This window comes from Saccopteryx leptura, chromosome 7 (assembly GCF_036850995.1).
Source record: "Saccopteryx leptura isolate mSacLep1 chromosome 7, mSacLep1_pri_phased_curated, whole genome shotgun sequence".
Taxonomy (NCBI): Eukaryota; Metazoa; Chordata; class Mammalia; order Chiroptera; family Emballonuridae; genus Saccopteryx; species Saccopteryx leptura.
The window spans coordinates 45,931,816-45,954,656 of record NC_089509.1 but is presented as its reverse complement, the minus strand read 5'-3'; positions in this window follow the sequence as shown (position 1 = coordinate 45,954,656).

The window sequence follows — 22,841 nt, the reverse complement described above, 5'->3', positions numbered from 1 at the left end:
TCTTTAAGCCTGTTTGAAACGCTGAGGTCGCCGGTTCAAAACCCTGGGCTTGCCTGGTCAAGGCACATATGAGAGTTGATGCTTCCTGCTTCTCCCTCCCCCTTCTCTCTCTCTCTCTCTCTCTCTCTCTCTCACACACACACACACACACACACTCTAAAAATTAATTTAAAAAATAAAGCTAAATTTATATGGTATACCAAGTGATGAAGTCATATATATACATATCCAAAAAAAGGGCAGTGATTACAATATTAATATTAGTCAAAGTAGAAATTAAGGCAAATACACATTAAAAGAGATAAATACATAATAACAAAAGAACATTTTATATTAATGAGGGGCACAATCAACAAAGAAATTAACAGTCATGAAACTATATGTTTCAGCCCTGGAGGGTTAGGTCAGTGGATAGAGCATTGGCCTGGCGTATAAATGTTCTGGGTTCAATTCCCAGTCAGGGCACACAAGAGAAGCAACCATCTGTTTCTCTCCCCTTTTCTCTTCCCTTTCTCTCCCTCTTCCCCTCCCATAGCCAGTGGCTCAATTGGTTCAAACATCCAACCAGAAGCTGGTGCTGAGGATAACTTAGATGGTTTGAGCTCATCAGCCTCAGGTGCTAAAAATAGCTCAGTTGAGATTCAAACACCAGCTCTAGACAGAGTTGCTAAAATTCATAGCATTACCAGCCTACCTCAGGAAATAAGAAATATCTCAAACAAACAATTTAACTTTTTATACTTTCAAAAACTTGAAAGAAATAAACCAACAAAGAAAGCCCCAAGTGAGTAGAAGGAAGAAAATAATAAAAATCAGGGCAGAAATAAATGAAATAAAGTAAAAACAAAAAATACAAAAGATCAATGAGACCAAGAGTGTGTTATTTGAAGAGACAAGATTGAGAAACCTTTAGCCATACTTATTAAGCAAAAAAAAGAAAGAAAGAAAGAAAGAGAACCCAAATAAATAAAATCAGAAATGAAGAAGTAAGAACTGACACCAAAGAAATACAAAGGATTATAGGAAAATATTACAAACTATATGCCAACAAATTGCACAATCTGGATGAAATAAATAAATTTCTAGAAACATACAATCTTCCAAAACTAAAACAAGAAGACTCAGATAATCTGAATAGACAGATTACAATTACTGAAATTGAAGCAATAATCAAAAAACTCCCAAGAAACAAAAGTCCTGGACCAGATGGCATCACAGGTGAATTCTACCAAACATTCAAAGAAGAACTAACACCTATCCTTCTCAAACTCCAAAAAATTCAAGATGAGGGAAAACTACCATGTTCATTTTAGGAGGCCAACATTATCCTAATTCCAAAACCATATAAAGATACTACAAAGAAACAAAACTATAGGCCAAAATCCCTGCTGAACATGTATGCTAAAATCCTTAACAAAATATTAGCCAACTGGATACAGCAATACATTAGAAAGATCATACACCACGATCAAGTGCAATTTAATCCAGGGATGCAATGTTGGTACAATATCTACAAACCAATTAACATGATACACCATATAAATAAAATTAAAGATAAAAACCACATAATTATATCAATAGATGCAGAAAAAGCATTCAATAAATCCAGCACCGATTTATAATAAAAACTCTAAGCAAAGTGGGAATAAAAGGAACATACCTCAACGTAATAAAGGCTGTATATGAGAAACGCACAGCATACTTAATAGGGAAGAACTGAAAGAGTTTTCCTTAAGATAGGAACAAGACAGTGATGTCTGCTTTCACGATTTCTATTCAACATAGTATGGGAAGTCCTAGCCCCAGCAATCAGACAAGAATAAGAAATAATAGGCAACCAAACTGGAAAGGAAGAAGTAAAGTTGTTACTATTTCCAGATGACATGATACTGTACAAAAAACCCCTCAAGATCTACCAAAAAACTACTAGAACTGATAAATGAATTCAGTAACGTAGCAGAATACAAAATAAATATTCAGAAATCATAGCATTTTTGTACCCCAGTAATAAACTATCAGAAAAGGAAACTAAGAAAACAATATCATTCACAAAATAAATATCCAGAAATTGTAGCATTTTTGCACACCAGCAATAAACTATCAGAAAAGGAAACTAAGAAAACAATACCATTCACAATTGCTTCAAAAAAAATGAAATACTAGAAATAAATTTAGCCAAGGATGCAAAAGACCTGTCCTAAAAATTATAAGACACAGAAGAAAGAAATTGAAGAAGATACAAACATGCAGAAACATATATCTTGTTCATAGATAGGAAGAATTACCTGTTATTAGAGACTTCTGTCTTTGTCTTCTTGTATGCTGGTCTTTAGAATTACAGAATCTGAAAAATGGGTAGAAAAGGAACTGGGAAAAGAAACATGGTGATGTCAAAGAGAAAAAAAAAAGACTGGTTGACTTTTCTTTTTTGTGATTTTTATTATTCTCTAATTTATCCACAATAAACTGGATTTTTTTGTAAACAATGACAAAATTAGTTTAAAAAATAATAAATGGCACCACTATTGTGAAAAGATTGAACAGTGAGTTACTGGCAAAGTCCAATGAAATGTTTTCAATTTAGGAAATAACCCAGAATTCAGATTACAAGAACTTTTTTAAAAAATTGGAGCTTTTCGATTAAAATGGTAACTGAGCACACGTGTTTTACAACTCACTATCCTGAAGTGAAATTAAAATAAGAGTAAATTTTTAAAAATTAGTATGATACCCCAAGAAGAAAGCAGAAAAGTGAAGGGAGTTTTTAGTTGGCAAGAAATTGCTACACATTTCTGGAAGATGAAAAGATGATCAAAAAGGATGTATTGTTGAAGACAATAAAAAGGGAGCCCACCTCAGAACACACATGGAAGAAAGTGCTTCTAAGGACTTAGGGAGACTCTCAGCCAAACAGGAGCAAAGGTGGGCATGAAGACTGCAGCTGAAAATTGGGGAATCATTTCTAGATGAATATGCTGCAATTAACCCATCCCACAGTCTCCGCCTCTGTGGGAGAGCTTGCTGCCAGGCACCTAAGGCAAAGCAAAGTAACTTGAGGGTTTTTCCCTAAAGAAATTGGGCTGATTCTCTAGGAAGAACCAGAGTTTCATCTACAAAAGAATGATGATCAGACTGGTATGAGAATTCTGATCAGCAACTCAAAGATTGGGATGAATGTTTCAATATTTCAGGGCATCTTTTTTTCCCCCTCATAAAAATGAGAGAGAGAGAGAGAGAGAGAGAGAGAGAGAGATGTATTTGATGGGTATGGTATGTGTAATTGTGGGGAATGGCAAGTCTGAAATGTGTACGGCAGGTCAGCAGGCCAGAACAATCAGGCAAGAGTTGATGCTATGGCTTTAAGGAAAAATTTCTTTTTTTGTTCTTTGAACCATTCACTGATTAGTTGAGGCCCACTCACATTATCAAGGGTAATCGTTTTTACTTAAAGTTTACCAACTGTAAATGTTAAAGACATCTACAAAATACTTTCACAGCAAAATGTAAATTAATTTTTGGTTCAATAACTGGATACTATATTCTAGCCAAGTTGACAAAACTAACCAGCACAGGTGCCTACTTTAGCTTCCTCTACCATCTCTTTTTTTTTCTCATTGTAGTAAAATACATGAAACAAAATTTACTATAGCAAAATTTGAGAGTTATCATTTCTCCACATCTTTGCCAACACTTGTTATTTCACACCCACCCCCAATGATTATTCTAGCGAGTATGAAGTGGTATCTCATGGCAGTTTCAATTTTAACTTTCATTTCCTTAATAGCTAATGACATTGGTCATCTCTTTAAATGTGCTTTTTGGCCACTAGTATATTTTCTTTGGAGAAATGTCTATTCAAGTTCTTTGCCCATTTTTAAATTAGATTTTTATATTTTTGTAGCTGAGTGTAAGAGTTCTTTATATATTCTGAATATTAGATCTTTATCAGATACATAGTTTGCAAATATTTTTTCCATCTCGTGGAATGTGTTTTCACTCTTAATGGTGTTTGATACATAAAAGTTATTACTATTAATGAAATTTAATTTATCTATTTTTTCTATTGTTACTTGTGCTTTTGAAGTGATATCTAGGAAAATCCTTACTAAATCTGAGGTTATAAAGATTGACTCCTAAGTTTTCTTCTAAGACTTTTATAGTTTTAGGTCTTATTTTAGGTCTTTAATTTAGAGTTCATTTTTGTATCTAAAGTGAGATGAAGGTCCAATTTCATTCTTTTGTAAGTGAATATCCAGTCATCCCAGTACCATTTGTAGTAGAAACTATTTTTTCTCATTAAATGGTCTTGGCACCTTTGTCAGCATCAACTGGCTGTAGATCTGTGGGTTTATTTCTAGACTCACAATTCTATTCCACTGATCTATATGTTATCCCTGTACCAGCATCACATGGTTTTAATTACTGTGGTTTATAATAAATTTTTTAATTAGGAAGTATTAAATCTCCAATTTTATTGTTCTTTTTTAATACTGCTTTAGCTATATAGGGCCCTTTGCAATTCCATATGAATTTGAGGACTGGTTTTTCCATTTCCAAAAAATATATACAATTATAATTTTGATAGGTATTGCATTAAATCTGTAGATTATTTTTGGTAGCATTGCCATTTAAATATTAAGTCTTCCAATTAATGAATATGTCATCTCTTTCCATTTATTTAAGTCTTCTTCAAGATTTGTTCAGCAATGTTTTGTGGTTTTCAGTGTATGAGTCTTTCACTGTTTTAGTTAAATTTATACTAGAGTATTTTATTTTTTTGAATGCTATGCTATTATAAATGGAATTGTAGTCCTGATTATTTTTGAGTTGTGCATCGCTAGTGTATAAAAACAAAACTGAATTCTATGTGTTGATCATGTATCTTGTGACTTTGCTGAATTCATTTATTAGTGCTAACAGTTCTGAAGAATTCTGTAGAATTTTCTGTATATAAGATCTTGTTCTCTGTGAATAGTTTTACTTCTTCCTTTGGATCTGAGTGCCTTTTATTTCATCTTCTTGCTTAAATTCTCTAGTTAAAACTTCTAGTACAAAGTTGAATAAAAATGGCAAAGGCCCAAAACATTTTCTTATTCTTGGTCTTAGGGAAAAAGCTTTCAGTTTTTCACCACTAAGTAGATATTAACTGTAGAATTATCATAAATTGCTTTTATCATATTGTGAAAGTTTAAAAAAAATTTTTTTTACAACTTCTAATTCAACACTCAGCCAACTTCTCAATCTGAAGTGAGAGCAGAATACATTTTCAAACCTGTAATGTCTGAGAACATTTGCACCACACTCATCTTTTCATAGGTAGTTGCTTGAAATGTACTACAGCAAAACAAGATACACCGTAATCAAAAGGAACATATAGGATACAAAAATAGTAGCTCCATCCAATTCAGGAGGACAATAAAATAAATTTCTAGAAGTACTTCAAGTCTAGAAAGCAAATAGTCCAGATTTAATACTATTAAGATGAAAGAATTCCAAGAGAGAGCTCTACGACAAGAGTTAGGAATGGGAATAAATATGAAGTATTGGTTTACAAATGAAGAAACAAGTCAAATCGAAACATAAAGTCAGGAGCCTTAAGAAAGAATAAAATTGATTCCAAGTAATAAAGAGTAAAAAACAAACTATTTAAATACATAGTGGGGAAAGTAACGTAAGAAAACTGAGTGGCCTGACTGGTAGTTGTGCCCTGGATGGAGTGTTGACCTGGGACACTGAGGACCCCAAGGTCGCCAGCTTGAGCATGGGCTTGTTGGCTTGAGCATGGGTTTGCCAGCTTGAGCACAGGGTCACTGGCTTGAGGGTGGGATCAGTGACATGATCCCAAAGTTGCTGGTTTGAGCAGGGGAGCCTCTGGCTCATCTTGAGCACCCCACCCCGATCAAGGCACACATGAGAAGCAATCAATGAATAACTAAAGTGAAACAACTATGAGTTGATGCTCTCATCTCTATCTTTCTTCTCTCCCTTCATATCTCTCTCTCTTCCTCTCTCTCTCTTAAATCAATTTAAAAAAAGAATTAAAAAAGAAAACTGGCTAGGTAAAAAAGGTGAAGGGGTTAAGCAAAAACAAAACAAAAGGACTCACAGACACACACAAAAAGGAAACTGTCTGAACTGTATATTACAAAACAAATCAACCATAGAATGATTTTAAGTAATTAATGGTATAAGAAAGTCAGCTTTATTTGAACTTAACACAAGACATTGTTCTTGGAATGGCACCAAAGTCGTGCAATTGTACCATTGGGAAGCCTTTAAGTGACGAGTATTTACATACTCATAATAATTTTAAAGCTGCTTACTGCTTTTTAGTGTTCATAAAGAAATTCAAAGGAAGTTTTAATTATGGCCATAAAACAGAATGAAAATATAACCAACAGTCTGATAGGAAGACAAAAAAAATGTTTGAGATTATCTCTTAGGCAAGAATTATTTTTCCCAACTGTCTTTTAGGTTGAGTTCTTTATGGGAATGAACGCTACCAACAGGCTCTTCCAGATGTACAGAAGGAAATGGAAGGTTTACAAGGCTTGCTGGCATGAAGTCTTAAAAAGAGTAGAAAGGAAACTTTTCAAAAGCACTGGTTAAAACATGGAGGATATTCTGTCATCCTTTAGGGAAGAGAGATAGCAGTGGTGGTAATTAGTATAATTGAGGTTGAGGCAAGGAAAGTTCCAGTAGAATTTGTCAGATTACTCCAAAAATTTCATCTCTATTTTGTAGTTTCTAACTTTTGCTTGAAAAAAGAGAATGACATATCACATCCAATTCATTTTAAGCATAAATTTGAATCCATGAATAAAGTTTTTCATTTTTGTGAACACCACACCCGTTTCCCATCCTGTAGTTCTGTTCAGTTTTGTTCTATTAGACAATTGTGCCATTATAATCATGGAAGTCATTCCACACATTCTTGGCATTAACTTTTGGTTCTCTTGGTATCTATAATTCCTACTAGTATGAATGGGCATCACATCAGTGTCAAAGGTCATTTAGTTTGGCGTAGACCATGAGATATGCTCATAACGAATTATTTTTTCTGTGCATATAATATATACAACTCAAAGCTTACACAGAATATAAATAGCTCTTGAACATATTTTGTGCTTTTTGAAAAGCAATGATGTATTTATATGCAGAAATCCCATGATTCTTTCCAGCCATTTTGGACATATTATATGTATTTCACTAGAAAGGGAAAGTGAAAAGTTAAGCAATTACCCAGTGAATGTATGTAATGGAGACAGTCAGTCTGGACCACATAAATAATAAAACATTTTCTCAGAACCTCTTTTTGAAACTTGAATTATGAATACAGACACCTCAATCCCTGAGTTATTTGTGTATGAGCTGCCAATTATTTGGAATGGGGATATCAAATGGCAATATTTTTTGTTTTCATAGAAAAAGAAGAAACTGACCCCTTTCAAATAAATTTTAAGATTTTTGAGGTAGATGTTGGCAAGTTTAATTTTTTTCAATACGGTAAATGATGTATCATAATATCATAAGTACTATCAGAATTATGAAAATTGTTGCTTTTCCCCTGGGCCTCCTTCAGATACAACTTTTCCTAACACTAGAAATGGAGAAGAAAGGAGAATAGACTCCCTTAGAGATTTCAACCACTTATCTTAAAGGTCTTTTACATACATATGTACTTATAGTTAAGAACCCTGGGGCTGAGAGTACAGATGTTTAAAATACATAAACTATCACCTTGAGTCAAAAGCTAAGGTATGTTTTTTAACAAGCACTGAAATATGGATAAGCAATCCCTCCTATTCTTCCACCTGCTTGGGGTGACCCCACAGGAAGCAAAAAGGAAGCATATTTCATTTTCCACTCTCTCCAGTCCTCCTGTTCTGTCCCAGGCAAAGGGAGTTCACTGGAGTTATCCCAGCAGGCATGTTACATCTGAGAATGAGGAGGAAGCTGCTGAGGACTAAGCTTTGATGGTTTTGTTTTCTGGAGCGTGGCATGGGTGTGCTTTGAATACCTAGATGACATCAATTATGAAAGATAATTTAAAAATTAGTTACAATACAAGGCCAAGAAAACATTCATCTGGATACAGATCTACCACTTGTTTTTAGGCTTGATTGGCAAAATAATGTAGTTGAGAAATCTCTGTCATAATGTATTGATCTCTAAAGCGCTCTTCCTTGTTTCCCTGCCAAATCACTACTTGCATCTCAACAATGACCAATCCTCACCTGTTTCACTTTCTTTAATTTCCAACTCTCACCTTGATTTCCCTCTTTCTGGGAAGATGACTTAACACCACACTTTATTGGGAAAAAAAAAGGGGTAATTTGATTCAACTTATCCCTTAGGGTTCCTTGTGGTCTTTGCTCCTATTATCCTTTAGCAAATGCAAATCTGAGCCTTTTCCCCAGACTCCTGCCTCATTACTTCCCTGGAGATCATGCACTACCCTCTTGCCTGCTTTTTCACAAAAAGGTTAACTAACTAGCCCATACTTATATAGCTAACAAGTGGCAGAGCTTGGCTTCAAACCCAAGCACTCTGGCTGCCGACTCTTGTGCTAAAGTGCTGTGCAAACCTGCCTCGCTTAGGTGACTGTCTTCTCTCTTATTCTGTGCTATCCCAGTTTTCTGAAAGAATAATCTTTGTTCTTGACTTAATCCTACCATTTATTGTTTAATTCTTTTTAGTTTCCCTTAGTACCCCACTAGTGTCCTGAAAATACTCTCACCAGGATGCCCTCATCGAAAAGCTTTTTCTTGCTTGCATCATTCCGAACTTTTCTGAGATTCGAATCTATTGGTAAGGAGAAAGGACAAAGGAAGAGACTTCATGTTTATTATTAGGTACCAGAACTTTTGCAAATTACCTAGTCTGATTCTTTTATTTATTTATTTTTTTTGTGACAGAGACAGAGGGAGAGGCAGATAGGGACAGACAGACAGACAGACAGGAAGGGAGAGAGATGAGAAGCATCAATTCTTCGTAGCAGCACCTTACTTGTTCATTGATTGTTTTCTCATATGTGTTTTAACCTGGGGCAGGGGCAGCAGCAGAGTGAGAGACCCCTTGTTCAAGCCAGTGTCTGTTACTTGAAAAAGGAAAGGAGACAGCCTTACAGAATTGTGTGGTGCAAAGTTTCTTATGCCTAGAGAAGCAAAGCTCTGTCAGAATGAGATGTGAACATAACTGTGTGATTATAAATGATGACTGCCAGGAAGGCAGAACAAAATTTGATGCCCAATTGCAGCAACTCTATTAGCCCTTGAGGTTGGCATACTGGCTTTCTCCTTCTTTCCATGGTCTTGACTTTCTATTTCAACTTCATCATCATTATATTACATCTCTTCTTCATGCTCTGTGAGGAGCACCTATATTTAAGATGCAAGAGGTTGAAGATAAGGCAGAGAGTAGTTAGAAGTACAGGAGGAGAACCAAGAAAGTAAAGAGTTTTAAGGTCCTGGAAATCATGGACAGCTTCTAAATCTGAACTTTAGAGGTTCAGAGGAATGAGAACTAATAAAATACCATTAATTGGGGGACCTTCAAGAGAATGCTTGGGACGAAAGCCAACTTCAAGAGAAGGGTCTGTTGATTACTGATAGAGGTTAACTTTCAAATACACAAACAGCAACTATTTCAGAATAATGGCTTATAATGTTGACTGTACACTTTAATCCCTGAGGAGTTTTAAATAATCCCAACACTGAGGGGCCCCTCCCAGACTAAGCAAATCATAAAAATTTGGGAGTGGGGATCTAGACAATACCATCTTTTAAAAGCTCCTGAGTGTTGTTGTTGTTGCTCTTCTTCTTCTCCTCCTCCTCTTCCTTCTCCTCTTCCTCCTTCTTCTTCTTCTTCTTCTTCTTCTTCTTCTTCTTCTTCTTCTTCTTCTTCTTCTTCCTCCTCCTCCTCCTCCTCCTCCTCCTCCTCCTTCTTTTCCTCTTCTTCTCCTTCTTTTTCTTCTTTTTTTCTCCTTCTACTTCTTTTTCTTTTAAATCTATTGACAACAAGCTACCCAGCCAGGGCTTCCTGGGTTCTTCTAATAAGCTTCCAAGACTGAGAATCACTGCTATGGAGTGGTCCACAAACTATAGCCCAGGCCCAAATTCATCATGTTAACTGTTTTTTATAAATAAAGTTTATTGGAAAAGAGCTGCATACATTGTCAACTGGATTACTGTTAGTCACTGATTTCATGCTACAATGGCAGAGTTGAGTAGTTGTGATGGAGACTGCATGTCCCACAAAGGTAAAAATATTAACTATCTGGCACTTGTAGAAAAAGTTTCCAGACCTTAGTATAGGGCAGCCTTGGCACTATATACATTTTAAAAATTCATTTTAGAGAGGAGAGAGAAAGGGAGAGAGATAGAGGAGAGGAGACACAGAGAGAAGGTTGGGAGGAGCTGGAAGCATCAACTCCCATATGTGCCTTGACCAGGCAAGCCAAGGGTTTCGAACCAGAGACCTCAGCATTTCCAGGTTGACACTTTATCTACTGCGCCACCACAGGTCAGGCTTATAGACATTTTTTTTAAATAAATTTTTATTTTAATGGGGTGACATCAATAAATCAGGGTACATACACTCAAAGAAAACATCTCCAGGTTATCCTGTCATTCAGTTCTGTTGCATACCCATCACCCGAAGAGAGATCGTCCTCCGCCACCCTTATAGACATTTTTGATGGTATAATTTTCTCTTCCTTTTACTAAATGTACAATATTTTGATTCATTAACATTGACTCACAGCCAACAGCACTATAGCAAATCTTGTGCATTATAGGAAGTTTAATAGCATCCTTGACTTTTACCCACTAGACACCAGTAACACTCTCTCCCAACTTCCAACATCCACTTAGTCATGACCATCAAAATGCCTCTACACACTGTTAAATGTCCCATGAGGTGAAAAAATCATCATGGTTGAAAACTGCTGCTGTAGATATCAAAAAAATATAACTTTAGGTTTAAGTTGGTTCTTGTTACTCACAGTACTATGTTTTATAAAAATCACTGGAAATACTAAATTAATTAATACTGAGCTACTGTTCTTACAGGAAATATAAGGTTAGGTTCCTGCAAGCTTCTGGTCACAATAAAATAAATACATTACCTTGTTTTATTCTGTATAAACACAACATATTTGATGCAGATTTCTCAGACACTAGCCAAAAGAGGTTGAACGTTTTCCTGACCTTGAGTAATGAGACTGTAAATTTCTTTGGTTTTCAGACTCACAACGATTTGTTATCTCATTAATACACAGATTCAGCCAATTTCACATTTTTTTGTAGCTTCATCATACTCTGTAGATGTTACTGTTGTACTTTCTGGAGCACTTTCAAGTACAGATTGGTGAATTTTCTCTTCCTTTTACTGGATGTGCAATATTTTGATTCATTAACATTGCACTCACAGCCAACACCACTAGAACTCATGCCTAAACAAAGCTTATCTAATATATATATTTCCTCCATAAGGCATATCACAGTCTTGGTTTAGAAACACTAAACAACACTTCAGCAGTATACTTGGAGCCATTTTCAATAGTAAAATCATCAAGAAAAGGCACAAAAATAAATAAATAAATAAATAAATAAATAAATAAATAAATAAATAAATAAATATTGCAACAAATAGACCACAAAAAGGACACTGTTAACAGAAAGAGAGTTGAAGAAGGAAGCAGAGTATGGCCTTATTTGGCTTCAACTGCGTTTGTGCATGACAGAGGACTCAACCTGTTTGCCACTCTGTGCATGCTTTCTAATGACCACAAAAGCACCGCAAGTCTTGATAATGGAATTATAAGCAAATTTTATTGAGTAAACTAAATAATAATGTGGATTGGCTATATAAGAAGTCAACACCAAACTTGGTAGTTTAATTACACCTGAGTATACATTTCAGATTGACCAGGATCATGATTTATTTATCTTTATATATCAATTGCTTAACCCATACTAGTGGTAAGTACATATTTGTCTACTAAATTAATGAACACTAAAAGTGAGAAAGCATTTTAATCTGATTTAAAAAACTAAGCCATTCTTATATATAACAATGAACAAGAGGGGAAAGGTCTAATGATTTTAACTGACTGTTCCAATACCCTCTGAAAGGGTTTGAAACTTAGCAATTGGTTTCTCAACTGTGGAGTGTAGAGAACACAGATAAAACTTGGAGACTGCACCATGGGACAAACAGAGATGTTGACAAGCATACAGTCAAGGAAGTTTTCATGTTCCATTAAATGAAAAGAAGTTTGGGACATGGATCCCTATTCATCAGGACTGGATTAGGTCAGGCTAGCTCTGGACATCACAAGAAAGTGATAGTAACCTCTGCCGACTCTTCATGACAGTGAACTGAGCTTAAGATTTCATTAATCACAAAACAGAGTCACTTTGCTTTGAAAAGAATAAATTCTTTCCTCATGTGTGCACATCATCCAGGAGTTCCTGTGTTGTCTGAAATTTCTCTGAAGAATTCCTCATTTCTAAATACAACAATTTTTGCTAATGTTTAAGATTAGTACAATAATTGCAGCAACATCTTACATTTTAAAATTAATAATAACACCTGACATACATAACGGTTATTACTTATCAGGTACCCTTTTCAATGACGAATACTACGTGATATTAATATATGTACACACATATATATGAATAAGTTTAGTATTCATAAAAGCATGAATAGGAACAATTATTATCTTCCTTATTTTTATACTGAGGAAACTGAGGCACAGAGCAATTGGGTGACAGAGCAAGAGTTCTTTTTCTTAAGTATTTTTTTTAAAAGTTTACTTAGAAAATTAAATTTAATGGAGTGACATTGATCGATAAGTGTTCATAGGTTTTAGGCAAGCATTCCTATAGCATCTGAACTATTGATTATGTTGTGTACCCATCACGCAAAGTCATGAGAACAAGATTTGAAATCTAAGTTTATCTCCTGACTTCCACCCACTAAGGCATCTGCATGTATAATAAGAATGTATTATCATTTGAAATGATCAGCAAATGCATCTTTGCCTACATTTTCTGAGTCTGCAAACTGTCAACCACTCAGTAATATTTGTTGAACATATATCCACTGAAAGCTTTTTCTATACACACAAAATTGTATTGCACTTGAGGAGTTTGTAGTTTTTACCAGAGCCTGATGAGAAAAATATCTTGTTTTCTGCTTTCTTCTATTTTGTTATCAGATTCATACTGTTGTCATCTTTTTTCTTATTTTTTTTACTAATATAGCCTGCCTCAAAATTATTTATAACATTAAAAATAAAACCATGTCTTTGTCGTGGAGATTTTATAATTCATAAAAAACAACAACAAGACAACCTGTCAAAGTGATAGTAACCATTTTCACAAATATAAAAATATGATCCTAGAAAGTCCAGGAGGTACTATAGCAGGAATATAAGAAAACAATTGTTTGAACTAAGACATACTCTGTTTTAGTACACACAAACCGAGATGATTTAAAGGCATAACTTTATACTGTGACTGTCAGAGGAACCTTGAAAACACACTCTGTTTTGCCCATAACAAAATTAATCATGTGCAGAAGGGCTGAATCTGATAGAGAAGGCTTATCTAGCACTGGTGGCTACATATCAGCCTCCATGCCAAAAAAAGAAAGAAAACAGACAAAAGAAGATGGGTCAAGGGCGGGGTATTTGCCATTGTTTACATTCTTCAAAATAGAAAATTTCTAAGAAAAAGAAAATAAGAAAACCAGGCCTGTCAGACTAATGATATCAGAGGAAAATAATCAATCTACTTTTGTATAATAAATTTATAAATTAAGCTAGCTGAAACTACAACAATAATACATGACACTTTAGAAAAGCAAGCCCTCACCTATGTAGGAAAATGCCCTTGCAGTGGCAGGCAAGCAGGTTGCTTGTGTGGAAAGCATAAAAATAAGGGTGTTGATCAGGCCACTTCTATCTTTGACCAGTCTTAGTCCTTTTAAGTCTCCTTAATTTTCAGCTTCCTGATACTTAAAACAACTAAATAAATGTTGATGGGAGGCAATTAGCAAAACACCAGTAGAATGGTAAATAGCAATTTTCCCCCTCTCGTTGAACAAAGACAAAACTGTATTTTGTGTGCGAAAGGAAGTAGAGTGATTTTTATTACTGTGTATCGTACATACAACCTTACTCAGATATAATCTCATTTAAATATAATCTAATTCACTAAAAAGGCCTGACCAGGCGATGGCACAGTGGATAGAGTGTCAGACTGGGACACAGAGTACCCAGGTTCAAAACCCTGAGGTCACCGGCTTAAGCACAGGCTCATCCGGCTTGAGCATGGGGTCACTGGCTTGAGCGTGGGATCATAAACATGACCCCATAGTCACTAGCTTGAGCTCAAAGGTCACTGGCTTGAAGCCCAAGGTCGCTGGCTTGGCAAGGGGTTACTCGGTCTGCTGTAGCCTCCTGGTCAAGGCACATATGAGAAAGTAATCAATGAACAAGGAATTGATGCTTCTCATCTCTTTCCCTTCCTGTCTGTCTGACCCCATCTGTCCCTTTCTCTGTCTCTCTCTCTCTCTGTGTCACAAAAAAAAAAAAAAAAAAAATTGGGGAGGAAGGTGAGTGAAGGGTGAAACATAATCTGCTACCTTAAATATGTATAATCATATATTCCCAGTGAAATATCTTAAAACATTTAAGCTATATATTTACACTTACAGAATTTTGGGACTTTCAAGAAATATTTGCTATTGCATATCTTAACATAATAACATAATACAACATTATACCATTATATCTAAAATCAAAGACAATATAAAATATACTTTTTTATTTTTCATATTTTTCCATGATACTAAATTAATGAAAAATGTCTCATATTAGGTCTAAAGTTTTAAGAAGTACATCAAGGCTTTTGGTTAATTGTGTGAAAATTAAATCAACAGTGTGGATAGGACCTGACCAGGTGGTGGCGCAGTAGATAGAGCATCAGACTGGGATGCAGAGGACCCAGGTTCGAGACCCCAAGGTCGCCAGCCTGAGCACGGGATCATCTGGTTTGAGCAAAGCTCACCAGCTTGGACCCAAGGTCGCTGGCTTGAGCAAGGGGTTACTCGGTCTGCTACAGCCCCATGGTCAAGGCACATATGAGAAAGCAATCAATGAACAACTAAGGTGTCGTAACAAAAAACTGATGATTGATGCTTCTCATCTCTCTCCATTCCTGTCTGTCATCTCTCTCCATTCCTGTCTGTCTGTCCCTATTTATCTCTCTGACTCTCTCTCTGTCTCTGTTTAAAAAAAAAAAAAAAAAGGTGTGGATAGGAGTTGAAATGGAGTTATTGAGAAAATGAGGATTGCTCTTTGTCCCTGGGTCTTGTTAAAAATAGGATTGAGTCTCATCTGTCTGGGTTGGATGGGTGTGGTTCTGACTGGAGGGAGGCGGGCGGACTAGAATAGATGACCTTACACTGTCTCTGACATCCTGAGGACGGACGATAAGGTTCTAGAAACACTTGGCCTCAGGACTGTGGGAGTAAATGAGAGAAAACCTCTTCCGAGTTTTTATTGACCAACCAGTGCCTGAGAAGCCAACACATCCTTCATTCCTGTAGGTTTCAGCAAGTGAAAAACACCTCGAGTATATGGGTAGCTTCATTTTCCCCGATCAATGTATCAGTCATGGTGGTGCTAAGAACGTATCTCAGAAATTAGCCAGCCTTAGGCAGACCTTCACAGAAGTGTATACCTCTTTAACTTAAATAATTGAATTTCCTGGGGCCTCAGGGGAATATATTGTTTAAAGAAATTCTATATTGAATCCTCTTGTTAAAGAAAAAAAATTCACCCTCTGTTTTGGTCTGTTGTTTGTCCATAATTCTGGTTTTCATAAAGTGAAGCACATTTGTATGGTACTGTCTTAATTTTCATTACCACATTAAGAATGCTTCTTTAATGATTGATATATACTGACTGTATTGTTGTGTAGCTACTGAAAGTATAACTATAAAAACTATACAACATGGGAAAATGTGAATGAAATGTTACATGAGAAAGGTAGAACTTAAAGTTGTTCTATTATTACAGCTATATAAAATTATAGTTATATCTGAATTAAAATCAGAAGGTGCTTTTACAAGGGTAGATAAAAACAATGTTACAGAAAATTTACACAAAAGTGTTTACTATTTTCAGAATTAATTATAAATTAACCAAATGAACTGTTCATATTTTCCATCAACTCTGTTTAAAGTGAAATAAGGACACATAATGCATTCAATATGAACGCAGTTCAAATCCTGATTCCTCTACTCTGAAGTCTTGGGCAAAATGTAATCTTATATGGCCTTTGTCTTTTCATAGGTGAATGCAAAAATGGGAAACTACAAACCAGGGTATCTGGGATGATTAAGTGAGATAACATTTATTAAGTGGCTGATACTGTACAAAAGCTAAGAAGCACAAAAGATTCAGAAAAGTGAAGTGCAAGTGTGCTCTCCAGGAAACCAACTGAAATTGCCTGTTTTTTTGCAAGATCCTGGTGGGCCAAAAGAGCCTTGACCTAACCATACTTGCCCATTCCCCACCAAAGTCAAACACCCATTAGGCAACCTCGTTTCCTTGCACCACATGCATTAAAGGGTGTTAACTCCAATCTTTGAGCACCTAAGAGCCCAATCTTTCCAAGAGTTGGAATATCCCAATGATTCCACGGCCGTAAACACCACTGCACTGTAATCACATTACTGAGGAGTCTAACTTCCTTCCTTCTAGACATCAGGGTACAGGTACTGTTCTTCTGAATGCTAGATTAGATTTCCTCCTCCCCCCAGGCCAGACATCTCCTAAACACAAGGAAATCCAGCTAAAGCATACTGACAGGGCAGGATTACTTGCATTTCATTATCCTTGCTGTGTCAATCACAATATATACCAAACACAAAGTCCTGACAAAGATTGGGTGGCTTCACTCACTGCATTCTGCATTGTACATGCAGGAAATGGAAACAGCTGAGATTCGTATGAGCTAAAATTTAGTCCACCAGGCAGGTTTAGTCTTGCTTATGATCCAATATCTATTAAATTAGGAAGGCTGCAAACAAGAAAAGGTTTATGAAGTCCTAAAAGCATAATGTGATGGGCGCAATGTTCCCTCAAAGTGCATGTGAACAGCTTAGTGTCAATCTAATTGAAAGCTACCACACTGGCATGAATTTTAGGTTCCCAATGTTGTTCAATATTCCTTATCAGTGACAAAATGGAATTAGGAAAATTCTCAATTCTGGAATGAAAACAAATATGACAAAATTATATGCACTTTAAAAAATACAGGAAAAGCTCTGAAAGTTTTCTTTATAAATTAGAGGCATGTATAAATAAAGAATTTTGATAGGAAAGTATAAAAGTATTTATACTTTTGTATCAATTAACATATGCCTTGAAATTCAAGTATTCTCAGCTGACATAGTAAGAGAAATGATGGTCTAGACCAGGCATGGCCAACATGTGGCCTGCGGGCCGGATCCGGCCCGCATAATGAGTTTATGCAGCCCGCGATTAAATTTGTAATATTCTCCACTACTTTAAGATCTCAGCTACTCAGAAGCAGAAACGTCTTTGATTATTAGAAGTTGAGATATTTAAGAAGATAGTGATACGTGGAAAAGAATTCTGCGTGTGACTAATCTAGGGTTAACTTTCAATAATTGGTCGAATGGACTCGTGATACTTCTTTATTTTTTAAAAGAATTCCGTTATAAAGATTTACAACTTTTGTACTTGTCCATACTCAATGTGAACTGTTTGATGTTTAGCGGCGATGTGAAACCCACATTCTTTTAGGCAGAGTTTGCCAGTGCGCACCAACGTCAAACAATTCGTTATTTTTGTGGTCAAGTGTGCTGAATCAAGTGGCATTGTAGCATAGACAATAGCTGCAGTTGATAACTGAAAATGTGTCCAGGCTGTTTGTAAAATGAAATAATTGTTTTATTTGCGATATAACCCCTTCAAGCTCATTGTATTAATTAAATTTTGTTTCAATTGATTGCAATACAGTTTGGATATTTATACGGTATATAATTATATTTTTATTAAAATATATTTTTATTAGAATAATATTGTATATTAAATTATTTTTTCAATCACTTATATTTATTCATAAACAAATTATATAATAAAATTTTGTTTACTTAAACAAATCATTTTTGTATTTAACATTTTTTAATTTTAATATTTTGTCCAGCCCGTGAAAAAAGTTTTCTTTCTAATCTGGTTCAAGGGCAAAAACTGTTGGCCATGCCTGGTCTAGACATAAACATTAATGGGTTTGAGATTACAGTGGCACACAAGTTAAAGATACTGAAAAATCTAGTGGATTTGTCTTGTTCCATAATAATAGAACGTGACACTATCCCAAAAGATGGGTGGACTATAAGAGCTTGGTAGAACATATTCCAAGTTGAGCATGAGAGAGTAATTTGTTAACCTACCCAACTGACTCATGATTTAGTAAATTACAGGAGACCTAATAAATGCATCTAAATATTAGAAAGTATTTAAAGCAAAGATGAAAGACTTGAGGTTATGTAGTCAATAGAAAAGATGCCTGAGACGTTATTTATATCTGAGAGCACTGACTAAACATTATCCATCTTCCACAGGACAGCAAGTGATTTTTTACTGTCATAAATTGCCATTTGAGCACCTAGAAAAAAGAGATTTCTTGATAATAAAAATGACTAAATTCTTGAATAAGTTATCAAAAGAAGTTATGAGATTCTACCAAGTCTATAGGTCAATGATAAATGAGAAGCTCTGCTTATTGTGAGCTAATTTGATGTTTAGGTTACTCTACATGTTAGACCAGAGTATACCTAGAGGTTTTGGCTATGCTTTATATTCAATAAATATTTTGACTTAATTCTTACCTTTGGTCTGCTGCTCTTTTTTCTGTACACGCTCTCCTTAGCTGATTTTGTCTCTTGGTTTTGAGCACAATCAATCTGGAATTGCTGACTTCAAGTTTACCTCCATCTCTGACCTTTCCTCTTAATTTGACTCCCACAGATACAAATTCCCGATGGACACATTCGCTTTATATACGGTATTCACTGACACCTCAAAATCAGTATCCTCTCCCAACAAATACTTTTACACAAATGTTAATAACAGCACTATTCACAATCGCCAAAAGATGGAAACAAACCAAATACCTATCAATGGATGAATGGATACACTAAGTGTAGTGTATACACACAAAGGAAAATTAGCCATAAAAAGGAATGAAGTACTAATACATGCTTCAATGGGGATAAATCTCAAAAACATGAAAGAAGCCAGACCAAAAGGTCACATGTTATATGATTCCATTTATATGAAACATCCAGAATTGGTAAATCCATAGAAACAGAAGGCAGATCATTGGTTGCCAGGGAAGGAGATGGGATGGGGTAATTGCTTAATGGGTAATTTACTAAATTAACTTCCATGTAGCATACAGTGTTTGTTATATGAGTAAGTAAATAAAGTAAGTAAAAGAATAAGTAATAAGAATGTGGCCATTTGAACTTTCTATGTACATTATAATGACAGTTGGACTCTAAGATGGCCCCCAATGATCCCTACTCCAGGTATTCAAATTCTTGTGTAGTCAGTTCCTTGTCACATTGTAACTAATAGAATATGGCAGAATTAATAGTGTACCACTTCTGAGATGAAGTTTAAAAAGACACTTCGCTTCTCTCTCTCTCCCTCGTTACCCTCCTTTCCTCTCTTTCTCTCTCAAATCAATAGAAAATTTAAAAATAAATAAATAAAAGCTGTTTAAATGAAAGAGAAAAAAAAAGGTATTTGTAGTCAGGCACCTTTTCTTGACTTATTCTGACTGTGATATCATAAAACCACAGCCTACTTCTCATGGGCATCTCAACATATTGCTGCAGAGGTCAGGCTATTTTAAAAAAATGAAATTACAGTTAAAAAAATAACCCTCAGTAGACACGTGTTTAATAACATGGTTTTGTTGGTTTTCTTAAAACATTTACAAAAATTACTCCATTATTTGATTTTTATCAAAAGCACTTTGAAAATATAGAAAGCAATATAAAAAAATAAAATTTATCTTTAGGAAATATTGGCCTCTACCAAATTCAAATTTTTAACTAAAAGCAGCTCGAGGTCTGCTGGCCGATATTATACAGGAAAGAAATCAGACAGTAACGTGAAAATATTTTTCCCCTTCTCATTCAACTACCTTAAAAGTTACTACCTTAACTTTTGAAATTTTTGTTATTTTGGGCTTTGATACTATCAAAGGTTATAATAATACTTATTAACAATTTAACAAATCCATTAGTAGGATCAGCTAATGAGTACAAATAATGGAACCATGGTTCCTTGAGGGGAGGATACATGTCTTTACCTGCCTCTACAGGTCATCAACAAACAGTCTCTCACATACTTTATAATGCTTACTAAATGCTTACAGGATAAGTTAATTAGTTACCACATTATTTCATTTGTCCCTTGGTGGAGATGGTCATCTGGGTTAATTCAGAGAGGGTATGGTGATAAAGAGGTGAAAACTCACCCCAAGCAGGGTTGAGTAGGGAAATATACATACTGAATAGTCAACTGAGTCCTTAATTCCACCACATTCTTGGAAGGCAGCATCACATCCCATGCATTACTTGCTAAATATGAGACATAGTAGTCTACCATCATCAACATTATTACACACTCACTGTAACTGAGTTCCTCAGCTATGCCTAACTTTAACCCTCATTAATAAATGTACTGAAACAGTTTTCAACTTAGGTATCCTTTTTGTCTATTTCACTTCTTGTTGGAATATTTTCTAAAGTTTAATACCTATTGTTTGAAATTTGTGTTCCTTTTTTTTTTTTTTGGTCTAAAATACACTGGGGCAAGGAGGGGATGAGTGAGTACTCATTGTACAGTCACTGTCACAAATGACAAAAATCACTAAATTCTAAACTGTAAGGAAACTTTGAGCACTTAAATGCCATTTCGTACTACAAATTCTGGGAGATGCCTAGTCTTGATATTTTTCTATATGCTTCCAATGACTTTGCACACTCGCTGGGCAGTTGGTGTACGGAGAGAGGTTCAGACTGGGTAACAGGCGTGGGGCATTCAATCCAATTTGGTAGCTGATGGAAGTCTTGATGGAGATGTTTTTAAAGAAAAGAGTAAGAATGGACCAGGTGAAGAAAGGTAAAAAGTGCTCTAGGCAGAAGGATCACAAAAAGTCAAAACTACTTGGAGTTGAACAGCAATATGGTGGGGAGTGGAAGGAGCAGGTATGGAGGAGGAAAGAACTGCCAGCCAAGAGGTAAGGTAGTGGGAAGAAATGGATCTGAATAATGGGAAGGGTGTGGTCAGGAAAGCAGTTATGAGTTGTGTTTTGTTTTTTTAATGTGAATTAAACAGTGCTTCTCAAACTCTGGTAGGGGATATGGATGTATCCTGGGAGTGTGTGTGTGTGTGTGTGTGTGTGTGTGTGTGTGTGTGTGTGTGTGTGAAAGAGAGCTAGAGAGAGAGAGAGAGAGAGAGAGAGAGAGAGAGAGAGGGAGGGAGGGAGATGAGAAGCATCAACTTGTAGTTTGCGACACTTTAGTTGTTCATCGATTGCTTCTCATATGTACCTTGACTGGGGGGCTCCAGCAGAGCCAGCCTTGGGGTCAAGTCAGAGACCTTTGAGCTCAAGCCAGCAATGCCCAAGCGGGTGACCCCACGCTCAAGCTGGTGAGCCTGCACTCAAGCTGGTGACCATAGGGTCATGGCTATGATCCCACACTCAAGCTGGAGACCTCTAGGTTTTGAACCGGGGACCTCAGTGTCCCAGGTCAATACTCTATCCACTGCACCACTACCTGTTCAGGCTCTGGGAATTTTTAAGTTGTGTTTCATTTGGATAAAAAAAAACATTTTAAGTATGATATATATCTACTTATAATGATAAGATTTTAGTTTCTTATGACAGGTCTCCACAAAATATGGCCTGTAGATAAATATCTGAGAAACTTCAGGATAGAGGATTTGTACATAACTTCCCTGAAGACTGTAAAACAATTCCGTATTCATGACAAAACTTCATTGTAAATTATAACCACTGGTCATATCTACATTCTATATTCTTATTTGTTGAACCCTCTAAGAACTCTACCATATATGTCAGTTACAATTACACCTTACAAATACTGTGTGGCTTTTCTGATTTAAGTGTTCAGCAAATGTTTTACAGGTATCACCTAGTTACCCAGTGTGGAAGTGAAGGTATTCACTGGTCAATAATTCTCCACATTTTGCATGCAGTCTTTCTAATGAACCCAAATCCCATTTCTAATTCACTGATGCAGCACAGGGGTTTTCTGTAGCAACATTTCTAATTTTATCCTTCAATTATTTCAGTACTCCCAGGCAGATGGCAATAGAACAAAGGCATTAATCAGTGCTAATTTGTTTGGTCCTATTCTGATTAACTGTAATGAAAAAAAGTTTACCTTTGGTTATAATTGAAACCAGATAGGAGATCTTGGATGGGACAATTTGTGCCTCCAAGTCTTTATCGTGCAGCTGCCCTTGCAGGGACACCATGCCCCACCTTTCACCTCACACAAAGTTCTTATGTCTGACTCATTTTTATTCATCATGTCTCCTCCAAGTGGTTTTTCCTAACTACACTATTGAAAATTTCCAACCCAACTTCCACAGAGTATTTCTCCTCCCATTATCCTGTTGCTTTCTTCATAGAGTTTATCATAATTTATCATTGTTTTATCTTTGTCTCTCTCACTAGTTCATAAGC